This window comes from Oratosquilla oratoria, chromosome 4 (genome assembly GCF_046742065.1).
Source record: "Oratosquilla oratoria isolate Oo_2021 chromosome 4, ASM4674206v1, whole genome shotgun sequence".
In the NCBI taxonomy this organism is placed as follows: Eukaryota; Metazoa; Arthropoda; class Malacostraca; order Stomatopoda; family Squillidae; genus Oratosquilla; species Oratosquilla oratoria.
Genome location: NC_134780.1, coordinates 37,020,647 through 37,033,146, shown reverse-complemented (window position 1 = coordinate 37,033,146; position 12,500 = coordinate 37,020,647). Strand labels below are relative to the sequence as shown.

The following is a 12,500-nucleotide window of genomic DNA, read 5'->3' as shown; positions in this document are numbered from 1 at the left end:
GCAGGCTTCAAGTAGAAGACGCAGCAGATTTTCCGGGATGTCTAAGCGTTGATGGTGGGAACGATAGACCTCGTCTCATCAACGGGGACGTTAGTAAAAAGGCTTTCGGCATCCAGAGATGCAATAAAGCCTGTGGGTTCCTTGCTGTGGAGTAAATCAATGAAATCTCTGGGGGATTTGAACAACCAGGTCCTGGGAGTGTAGAGACAAGGTTGTTCAGAATATCACCAAGTCAGCCCACAGACATTAGGCCCACACTACAAACAACACCAGAAGAACAAGGGACAGATTCCCACTGAATCCACCCACGGACAAAATCACCCCTATCTTTTTGTAACTTCTCCCAATTCTTTAGTTTGTATTTAACTTGTAATTACTTTGTAACAAATATACTTTGTACTTGAAATGCTCTAAGATGAGCGAAATGCCGCAGGGTAGCATTTTATTCCATCTCCCCGATAAACCGAGATCTTTGATAAGAAAACCTGAATCTATCAAGAAGAAGTTGATTCTAGCCCAACCTGCGGTACAATTTAACTCAACATATTTATATGTGTAAATATATGAATATGTATATTCATGTATATATGTATATATATGTGTGTGAGTCTATGTATATATATGTATATACATATATATATATATATACATATGAATGTATATATATATATATATATATATATATATATAATGTGTGTGCGTATATATATATGCATATATATTTACATATAAATATATATATATATATACATATATATATGGGTGTGTATATATGCGTATATATATATATATATATATATATATATATATACATATATATATATGTATTATATACATATATTTATATATATATATATATATATATATATATATATATATATATGCGTAAGTAACCACTAGGAAAAGTAAACTAACGAAGCAGAGCGCTTTCGTATAATTACATCTTCAGTGCAGATACAAAGAAGGAATTATAAGATGAAGAAACAAGGTACAGAATATATGACATAGTGAAGAGGGTATTCGGAGAGGTAGTGGAAGAAGTACACGTGACGGACGTTTGGGCCGTCCTGGTAGCCAACAAGTATGGGACGTTTGGGCCGTCCTGGTAACCAACAAGTATGGGACAACTGCTCATAATTTATATTACAATTTAAACAATTTTGAAATTTCATGAGAAATAAAACTATCTAATTTGTACAAACCTTGATGAAGATTAACATTTATCCCCTTACTAGATTTGATCAAACTGCATTCAATTAAATTTCTTTCTGTTATGTTATTGTTGTATGTGATGACTTTAGCGTTATCCCAGTCAACTGGGTGGTTAAAATGGTTCATGTGGTTGAATATACCGCTAGATTGGTTTCCCTCTCTAACGTATTTCTTGTGTTGATTGATTCGTATTGTGAGTGTTTTAGCAGTCTGACCAACATAAAACTGATTACATGATTTGCAAGGTATTTTGTACACACACCCTTTATCACTATTGACAGAATTATTTATGAGCAGTTGTCTTACAGTGTTCTTCTTATTAAAAACTACATTAACTAATGTAAGACAACTGCTCAGAAATAATTCTGTCAATAGTGATAATGGATTTAAACTGGACAAGTTTAGATTTAAGAGGGAAATTGGCAAGAATTGGTTTACTAATAGGGTGGTCAACGCATGGAATAGACTTAGTAACCATGTAGTGAGCGCTGAAACTAACAGTTGTTTTAAGAAACGATTAGACAACTTTATGGATAGGGATGACAGGGGGTGATGGATATGAAGCTGCCTAGTGTAGGCCTTATGGTCACTTGCAGTCTCCTTCATTCTTATGCTCTACAAAGGATTACAAAAGCGGAGCATGCCGACAGGAGACCTTTTGATCCATATCTAGGTCGGATACAAAAAAAAGAAAAAAGAAAAAAAAGAAAGAAAAAAAATCATATTAATAATAAATTAAAACTATAATAATATGAATAACAAATAAAATACATAAATAAATGCATAGGTATAGTTAAAATGATAAACAGGTAAATAGGAAATGATAATAAATTGACATATATTGTTCTCATACATACAAATATATATATATATATAAATATATATATATATATATATATATATATATATATATATATGTATATATATATATTCAACAAGAACCCACTGTGTTGGATAAGAAGAAATGAAATAAATGATATCCATATATTTCGATCACGGACTGTGATCCTCTTCAGTGGAATACATAGTGGAGCAAAAGGCATGTCTTATGTACAGTAAAAGAAGGAACATGGATAGGACTCAGGTAGCGTCTAATGCTTTGCGGGGCAGGTCACCCGCCTTCACCAAAGATGGTAATAATTTGTTGACTGCCCAGGTAGTAATGCAGTCAGGTGACCATTGTCCATATGATATATTGAAATTAGGAAATTTATTTATCAAGGATGATTCTATTATTTTCCTTTTAAAACTGCACTTAGAATGGAAGATAATTTTTGCTTCGTTCCAATCTATACGATGGCCTTCCTTGTCTACGTGTTGGAAGACAGCGGAATTTTGTTGTGCATAATTGACTGAATTTTTGTGTTCTTTCATCCTGGTGTGTAAGTCTCTGCCTGTTTGTCCCCAATATACATTATTACAATCCGAGCATGGAAGTTTATACACGCTTTGATATATTTCTTCTCTGGGCCTTTGGTGTACATTAACTATTTTCTTAGACAAATTATTGGGAAAACTAAAAACAAAATTAATGTCTTTCTGTGGTAGAAATTGTGAAATGTCATTTAAGGACCTATTGTAAGGCAATTTGATACAGTTTTTGTCCCAACTGAAATAGACTGCCATTTCTAGATATCCTATTAATACGGCATCAGGATCACTTGTCTTTTACAGTGTACAGAAAACCCACACATACGGGGAGTTATGTACACTTTTTCAGTCACCATCCTGATGAAATTAAATATAGTGTTGCCTCAGGTCTTTTCCTGAGAGCACTTAGATTATGTAGTCCACACTATTTGGAAATGGAGATAACAACCATCAGGAATCAATTAAAAAGAATAGGGTATCCTGATTGGCTTTTGAATAGAGCCCTAAGCAAAACCAAAACTAGTCATTTTGGATCCACTTCCCATTCCAGTAAGAATTTCAGTTGGGACAAAAACTCTTCTTCCTTTGTAACTCCTGGCACACTACTAACGTCTATAGATGAATTTACCGATTCAACTGCGGTCTTTCACGAGTCCAGTTCTTAGTCAATTTCTTCTACTCCTTTTGCCATTCTGTCTCTACATTGGATGATTTCTCCATTTCTATATTTCAAATATGTAATGTGCTGCCTTCTTAAAGCATGTCTGCGGTCGGCTTTTTTAATACTTTTGCTCTTCCGAATAGTTTCCTCCATTTCATCCATGTCTCTCTTTCTTTTCTCTGATCTCTCCGTTTTGTTGATAAGCTTGTTTTGTTCTATTCTTTCTATTTCGTCCCTCCTGCTTTTCATCTGTATAGTCCTTCTTTCAATTAGGTCATTTGTAGCTTTGGAGTACTTGTTTTCTCTAATACTTTATGTTCTTCCTAATTTCTCTGCTAATTCCCAATGGTATTCACTAAATTCAAATTCATACCTTTGACGATGTCCTCATTATTTCTTAGAACTTCGAATTTATTTTTTATTTCTAACTAAAATTCCTTCTCGTTATCCTTAACCTTCGCAAGGCTTATTTCATAATTTAAATATAGTTAATTTCTCTCGGATCTGATATTGAATTTAGCTGTGCAATCTGCCATTCTATGGTCACTACCTATATCTACTTTATTTATGATCGCAACATTGTTAACGCTCATGCTCTCATCTCCTAATATGAAAACAACTTCGTTCTTTGGTGTTCAATTTGGACTTCTGTGGGTCCATTTAAGTCCTGCACGCTTTTAGAGGAAAGTGTTCATTATTCTCATGTATTTTTCTGCAAAATTGACTAACATCTCGCCCCTGCCATTTTTCTCATTTACTCCAAACTTCCCATAATACGACTCACCTTCCGTCTTCCTCCGCACTTTACATCAAAGTCGAATATTACCAATGTTTATTTTCTTTTTTCTTGATTTACTTGAAGAGAACAGGCAGGCTTCAGAAGTGGATATACGACTCTAGACCATTTGCAGGCGATAAATCAATTAATCGAGTAAACGACGGAGTATAATATACCTGTTTGTTTAACTTTTGTAGATTACGAAGCCTTTGACTCGGTAGAACAAGTAGTACAGTAATACTAAACTCGCCACGCAAGCAAGGTGCAAACGGACAGATCGTAAGGGTTCTTGAAAAGATTTATGCGAAAGGTACTGTTGTAAACCGATTACATCAAGATACAGAAAAGATAAAGATCGAGAAAGGAGTGCGGCAAGACGATAACATTTCGCCCACATTATTTACAGCTTGCGTGGAAGAAATATACAGAAGGTTGAGTTGGGAGGAGAAAGGTTTGAGATTAATCGCGAATATTTTAACAATCTAAGATGTGCGGATGACATTATTTTTATTTTAAAAGGAGCAGAAGACTTGCAAGATATGCTGAGTGATCTAAACAAGAAAAGTTTCAAAGTAGGTTTGAAAATGAATAAGAGTAAAACCAAAGTAATGTTCAACACGAAAGTTCAAAGTAAAGGTATTATAATTCATAATGAGATTCTTGAAGAATTTATAGAGTATAATTAATAAGGCCAGATGGTGAAAGTGACCAAAGATAATAATAATAAAATAAAAAGGCATATTACAATTGGTTGGAAAATGTTTGGTAAATATAATAAAATCATGAAAGTATTTACCTTTATGTTTGAAACATCAGGTTTACAATCGAAGCATTCTGCCAGCAATAATCTACAAGTGTTAGACTTGGAAAGTGACGAATGCGATGAAGACAAAGCTAAGGAATGCACAAAGGAAAATGGAGAGAATAACGATGAGAGACCGAAAGAGACCAAGTTGGGTGAAAGAGTAGACTAGAGTGAAAGATATTGTGGAGGCGGTAAAAGAAAGGAAGTGAAATTGGGCAGGTAATTTAGCCCGAACGGCTGATGAGAGATGGAGCAAGTGTGTTATTGAGTGGAAGCCGCGAGATGGGAAGCGTGGAAGAGGGAGACCGGACAGAAAATGGAGAGACGAGATAGAGAAGTTTGCGGGAATGACGTGGCAGAAGATGGCGCAATCGTGTGAGTCATAGAATTCTGTGAAAGAGGCCTTTGTTCAGCAGTAGATCCATGATGCCCAATTGATATATATATATATATATATATATATATATATATATATATATATATATATATATATATATATATATATATATATATATATATATACAATATGTGTCTGTGTGTGTGAATTAATTCCACTTTATTAAGACCATTACTTATTCATTCATTTATTTGTTTATTCATTTATCTACTCATTTTCATCCAAAACGATCTGGTTCAGAGGAGCGGCCAGAGAAAGGGTCTCGATTTCATCTGAATAAAATCACCTGTTTTTAGACAAAGCCTAGACTCGAAAGACTGCATCACCGCAGCCAAAGTTTCCTCCCTGGGCCAAGAGGCGTTTAGTTCTGCTTTCGAAGACGCAACATTTGACCTGTGTGCTCGGGACCGATCTAAATTCTTTGTGGGAGGGAAGTTCACGTCAAGAGGCGCTTAGCTGCTTGTGAATGGTTACCATAGTTATAGGTCACGTGACTGTATACTGTATATGATATATGACACATAGCGAAATGATACATGTTCGAACGAGATGTGTGTGTGGGGGGGGGGGGGTATGCATGATTCACCACTGTCTTGGATCACGTGTTGGTCCCGTGATCAACAGCTATTAACCATCCGGATGAGAGTTCAGATATCATACCCCGATCATTTGCTTAATACGTAAAAACGCTTGGCACACAAAAAACAATTACATAATCATTGTTGTTTATGAAACAGAGGACAAGACTTGTATAGTCACTCAGGAAGCTATGAAAAGGCTCATTAATTGGAGCAGCAAATTGTTGAACTGTTACCACTTTTACTACGGAGGTCTTTCAATTTATGTGAATAAAATCACCTGGCGACAGTTAGAATAACTATTAGTGTAACATAACTATAAGTGGGACATGATTATTATCGTGACATGACTATTATTGTGACATGACTTAACGTGACATGACTATTAGTGTGACATGACTATTAGCGTGACATGACTTTGTGTGACATGACTATTAGCGTGATATGACTATTAGTGTGACATGACCATTAGTGTGAGATGATTATTAGCGTGACATGAATGTTAATGTGATGTAACTATCTTTGTAATATGACTACTAGTATGACATGACTATTAGTGTGACATGACTATTAGTGTAACATGAATGTGAATGTGATGTATATACCTTTGTAATATGACTATTAGTGTGACATGACTATTAGTGTTACATGACTATTAATGTGATATGGCTATTAGTGTGACATGGCTATAAGTGTGACATTACTACTAGTGTGGCATGACTATTAGTTTGACATGACTTAGTGTGACGTTCAGACAGTGTGACGTAAATGGATTTTTTTTCAAAAGCTAAACAGAAGACAAAAGAGAAAATATGCTAGTGACGTTGTCATAAGATGAAGGATCAGATCATTTGAATTTAAGAAAGGAAAGTGGGCTGAAGTTGAACTTTATTAAGTAAAATATGATAAGTAATTATGACAGTTATATAACGCTAACACACACACACACACACACACACACACACACACACACACACACACACACACACACACTCACACACACACACACACACACGGTGGCGCAGTTGGTAGAGCACTGAACTGCCACAATAGTGGCACGCAGTTCTGGGTTCGAATCCTGCCCAGGGCCGAAATTATTTCGGTACCGCTGCGCTTCGGGTCGTTACTCTGACTCTCGTGGGCGGGGAGTTGGGGGTGTGTGTGTGTGCAAGGTCATAGCATTACCCATAGATCGGACCTACGAGCTCTGAGCTCTCTTCCAGGAGGGAAATAGCTGTCGATCACGAGTCCAACACGTGATCCAAAGACCAAGTGAATACACATACACACACATATACACACACACATACACACACTATACATACACACAAATGTACATGCACACACATAAGCTCTCATTCGAAAGAGTAATAGCTGTTGATCACTGGTTCAACATGTGATTTATGACCGTGGTGAATCTCTCTCTCTCTCTCTCACACACACACACACACACACACACACACACACACACACACACACACACACACACACACACACACACACACACACACACACACACACACACACACACATATATATATATATATATATATATATATATGTATATATGTATATATACATATATATATATAATGTATAAATACATATATATATATAATGTATATATAACACACAGGAACCCACAGTCGGAGAAAGAATAAACTTCGAACAAAGAAAAATCCTATATTTCGGCTATTAACTGTAGCCCTCTTCAGGAAAGTACTTTCCTGAAGAGGGCTACAGTTGATAGCCGAAATATAGGATTTTTCTTTATTCGAAGTTTATTCTTTCTCCGACTGTGGGTTCCTGTGTGTAATTTACAAATGTGCTACTACATTTCTGTTTAGAAAATGTATATATATATATATATATATATATATATATATATATATATATATGTATATATATATACATATATATATATAATATATATATATATATACACGCACGCGCGCACGCACACACACACACATGAACTCTGAACTCTCATCCGGGAGGGTAATAGCTGTTGATCACTAGTTCAACACGTAATCCAAGACCGCGATGAATCGCACGCGCGCTCGCGTACACACATACACACACAAATCCAAGTTAACCGAAAGATTCACAACGACGGGTTCCCTCAAGCATAGATTTTTATCGTGTATATTACAGTAATGCAAACATTTCACGTGACATTACACGCGTACGCCGCGACATGCATTGTTTGTTGAAAATTTTAATTTGTAAATAGTTTCAAGGTGAACAGTTACCGTTTTAACACAATTATTATTATTGTTATTATTATTATTTAATGAATTCACTGTAATGCGGGGAATATCTGTGTCAGAGATCTTGTTACCTGATTTTTTGTTGGGTTGATACCAGAAGTCGCAAGCTGCCAGTCTCCTTTATGGTCAGTCAGGTACTAGTGCTACTGGTGAGAGCGGGGGAAGAGTTAGGCAGTGGTGGTCCTGTGGTGGAGGAGGTGGTAGGGGAGGAGGAGGTAGGAAGGAGTACACCATGACAACAGAGATAATGGATGCGTTAGTTGCACATAATCCCTTCTGTTAGCAATTTTGGCGGGGATAGTGACGTCATGTCGCTTGGGTGTTTTCGCGTCGTCCGTTAAGCGATACAAGAAGACTCGTAAAATTTGTTTGCGCAAAAATGTCGGGAAGTTGTGCTTTTTTTTCCTCTCTCTCTCTCTCTCTCTCTCTTTTATTAACAAGATGGTGATGTGGCATACTGCAGTCACCAACTGCCTTATCAGAGATAATATAATGATTAGCAAGCGCCTGCCAATCCCCCACTTGGGAAACCTTTTGAATGATGATAACTATTCTAACGGAAATTATATTACTGTTTCGTCATTTTCTAATTGAGTCTCTTTCTCAGTAATGAATTTCATGACGTTTGTCAATTGTCAAATGCGGAAGTGGAATTCTCATACTCCTTCCCTTCCAATCTCCCTCCTCACTTCCCATATCCTGCCTTCCTCACCAGTAATATAGGGTCGAGATCATTAAGTAAATGCCCGATAAAAACGCCATTTTGATGAGACTGTGATTGTGACAGCGCTCATGAACTTTATTCTATCGCCTGTCCCTATGAAGATGCACACAAATCTCGCTCTTGTGACCTCGTGGTCGAAGAGTCACATTGGCCACGTAGGGTCTCTTGTAATTAAGGATTGGTCAACAACTGAACACTTTGGGAAGATCACAATGTCATGGACACCAGACTGGAACGCTCATTACATTTCATTCCATATCATAAGTGCCTCCTCCTCCTCCTCTTCCTCCTCCTCCTCCTCCTCCTCCTCCTCCACCTACTTCCTCCTCCTCCTCCTCCTCTTCCTCTTCCTCCTCCTTCCTTCCTCCTCCTCCTCTTCCTCTTCCCCTCTTCCTCTTCCTCTTCCCCTCCTCCTCTTTCTCTTCCCCTCCTCCTCTTCCTCCTTTTCAATTTTATCCTCATTATTATCTTCTTTCTTCCTCTCCCTTTCCTTCTCCTTCTATTCCTCCTCCTGTTCTTCTTCCTTCTCTTCTTCCTCTCCGCACTCCTCCTCCCCTCCTCCTATTGCTCTACCTTCTCCTTCCCTCCATATATCACTCCTCTTCCTTTCCTCCTCCACTTCCTCTTCTACTTCCTCTTGCTCTTCTCCCACTGCTCCTCTTTCTCTTCCTCCTCCTCCTCATTCTCCTCTTTCTTCCCCTATGCTGCCTCCTCCTCCTCCTCTTCCTCCTCGTTCTCCTCTTCCTTCCCCTATGCTGCCTCTTCCTACTCCTTCCCTATACCTCCTCCTTCGCCTCCTCTTCCTCCTCCTCCTCCTCCTTCTCCTCTTCCTTCCCCTATGCTGCCTCCTCCTACTCCTTCGCCTCCTCTTCCTCCTCCTCCTCCTTCTCCTCTTCCTTCCCCTATGTTGCCTCCTCCTACCCCTTCCCCTATACCTCCTCTTCCTCCTCCTCTTCCTCTACCTTCTTCTCCTCCTCTTTCTCCCCTTCTCCTTCTCCTCCTCCTTCTCCCCTTCTCCTTCTCCTACTCCTCCTCCTTCCCCTCCTCCTCCTCCTCCTCCTGAAGCGGACTGCAGGTTTTAATTTCTCCTGTTGAACGATACGACACAACATTAGACAGAATGACAAATGGAAAGGATTTCCTGGACACTGATTAAATATGAAGAAATAGTTGTCGTGTCACGTGCGACCTCAAGAAGCTATGATCAGAAACAACTACAGTATTATTTACTTGCGCCTTGTGTACCCCAGTCTTCGCTGGCCTCGGGCGCCAGCACAGAGGTCTTGCCGTGCCACGAGCAAATCCATCACGAGCTTATAGCACGTCGCTGTGATCTGGGTCGTACGCAATTCCTCACCGGGTGCCGGCAAGTGATTTAAATCAACTTAGGTATGTCTGATTACCTTGTTCTTTGATCTGGGTCACACGCACATGTACACATGCGCGCGCGCGCACACACACACACACACACACACACACACACACACACACACACACACACACACACACACACATGTATATATACATGTATACTGTATATGTATATATATGTGTATATATACATATATATATATATATACATATATATATACATATACGAACGATATTATTCAAAACAAATGCAGTAATCTCTCCATTGTCAAAATGTAGTTGAAAGTTGATTATTTTCAAAATAAGTAAATCAAGTTAAAAAAAAAAAGTAACGCAACCAAAACATGAATGTCCAGATATATTCGCTCAGCCTGTGACATATCGCAATGGACTTGTACGAAGATTAATGAAAAAATCTACAGGTTCACGTTCTTGAGTCGAGTTGTCGTTTCCAAAACGAAAATAAAATAAAAAAACTGAATATGTGTTTCGATAAAGAACCGAAACACTTTTATGAAACTGTTCGCCTGTCAAAGCGACTCTGTGGCGACGATCATAGTCTACCTAATTTTACATATCATGACGTTTTTCAACGATAGAGTGAAAAGATCTACATGATATCCATCACTGTTGAGAACTGAACGTTTATGATAACACATAAACGTTTAGGATCACTCCAAGTTTGGTACATTAGGTATAATTTATTCATTCCATTTGAATGAATAAATGAATAGATGAATAAGTAAATAGATACATAAATGAATATAATAAATTAAGTATAATTTATTCAATTAATCAATATTTAAAACATTGAAGTTGAGATAGTGAATATTTGTTAGCCACCAGCGTTCGAATCAAAATTAAAATACATCGTTCACTTCAATAGCTAAATAGTGTACAACGATACGAATATGTATAGATTATTCTTAAAAAGAAAAAAAAAAAAATATCAACTGTAGAATTTCCACCCCCGCGCACGTGCTGATCTGTGGGGATCCGGGGTGCTCCGCTGTCACTCAGGCACACACCGTCACTCAGGTCATGATAACGTTTTTTATTACCTAACCTAACCTAACCTAACTCTCAGGTCATGATAACGTTTTTATTACCTAACCTAACCTAACCTAACCTAACCTAATCTAATCCAAACAAAAATTAACCTTTAAAGCGCCATTAGGTTAGGTTAGGTTAGGTTAGGTTAGGTTAGGTAATAAATAAACGTTAGCATGACCTGAATGACGGTGTGTGCCTGAGTGACACGGAACAGCCCTGATCCCTACAGATCAGCACGCGGGCAGGGGTGGAGATTTTACATTTTATAAAAAAAAAAATGTGTATAGGCCTACTAAAGTAACCTGAAATAGTGAGTATATGCATTTCAATGAAAACGGGTGCTTCGTTTTAGGAAAATAGGTCGTAATTCGGTTTTATGTCATCATATTGCCCTTCTCAATCTGAGATCTAAGACAGTGTGTGTTTCCAAAGGACCTTTAGAAATATGGAAATGTAATACAGGCTGACCTTACCACGAACTTCCTTCGCCGCCACGCTCTAAGCCGTTCAGCCAGCGAATACTAAAAATTAAGCATTTAGAAAAGTAGAGGATTGCTAGATCACTTATAAAGTTATGCTCCGTTTTCTGTTAACTTAAATGGCCCACGCGTGGAACCTGCTCATTGGCCCGCGTGAGCTGGTCGCTGATTGGCTCACTCGAACTGTTCGCTGATTGGCTGTACGTGCTATTTTTCCCCGCGTGTATTCCCTGTTCATTGGTCCGTATGTGCAGCCGTTGATTAGCTCTTCCGCGATCTCTATTAATAGTAGTAGTGTGTAGTATCAGTTGTAGTTGTAATAAAACCCTAATCGCTCGCAATTCGCCCGGTGGCAATAGCCCTCTTTTATACGCTACTATCTTTTCATTTTCTTACAGACATTCTTCCCCTCCCACAAAAACCGATCCCGCGCAAGCGAGGTGGTCTTTCCTAGAGATTCAGATTCAGATTCAGAGAGTTGTAATACCACTGACCACCAAACGTCGATTGTACCTAGCCCTCGTCAGACCGATTCTGTGCCAGTCCCCGGGACTAAGCCAGCTGACATGTCCCACTAATAACTACGAGCATCAGAAGGTTCAGAATGCCGCTGTCAAGTTCATCACGGGTTCGCGATGGAGCGACTTCAGAACCACTGAGTCTCTACACCGAATTTCCAACATCCGTCCACTCAACCAACACAAACTTCACTCAAGACACCTAGAAAAACTGCACGACAGACACAAACACCTGACACAACACATTACACCTAGACCACACCGTACAGACTATCTGTCAGCT

General features: G+C 38.3%; 2 protein-coding genes across 2 annotated transcripts in view; one reads left to right on the top strand and one right to left on the bottom strand.

Moving 5' to 3' along the window:
* Window positions 1–12,500, bottom strand: part of LOC143024447 (uncharacterized) — a 111,131-nt gene that overhangs the window by 34,360 nt on the left and 64,271 nt on the right. The gene's annotated exons all lie outside the window — the stretch shown is intronic.
* LOC143024769 (uncharacterized) overlaps window positions 10,053–12,500 on the top strand; it is a 130,268-nt gene continuing 127,820 nt past the window's right edge. The window contains exon 1 of the mRNA XM_076183904.1: window positions 10,053–10,185. The gene's annotated coding sequence lies outside the window, so the exon portion shown is untranslated. The remainder of the gene's footprint in view (window positions 10,186–12,500) is intronic.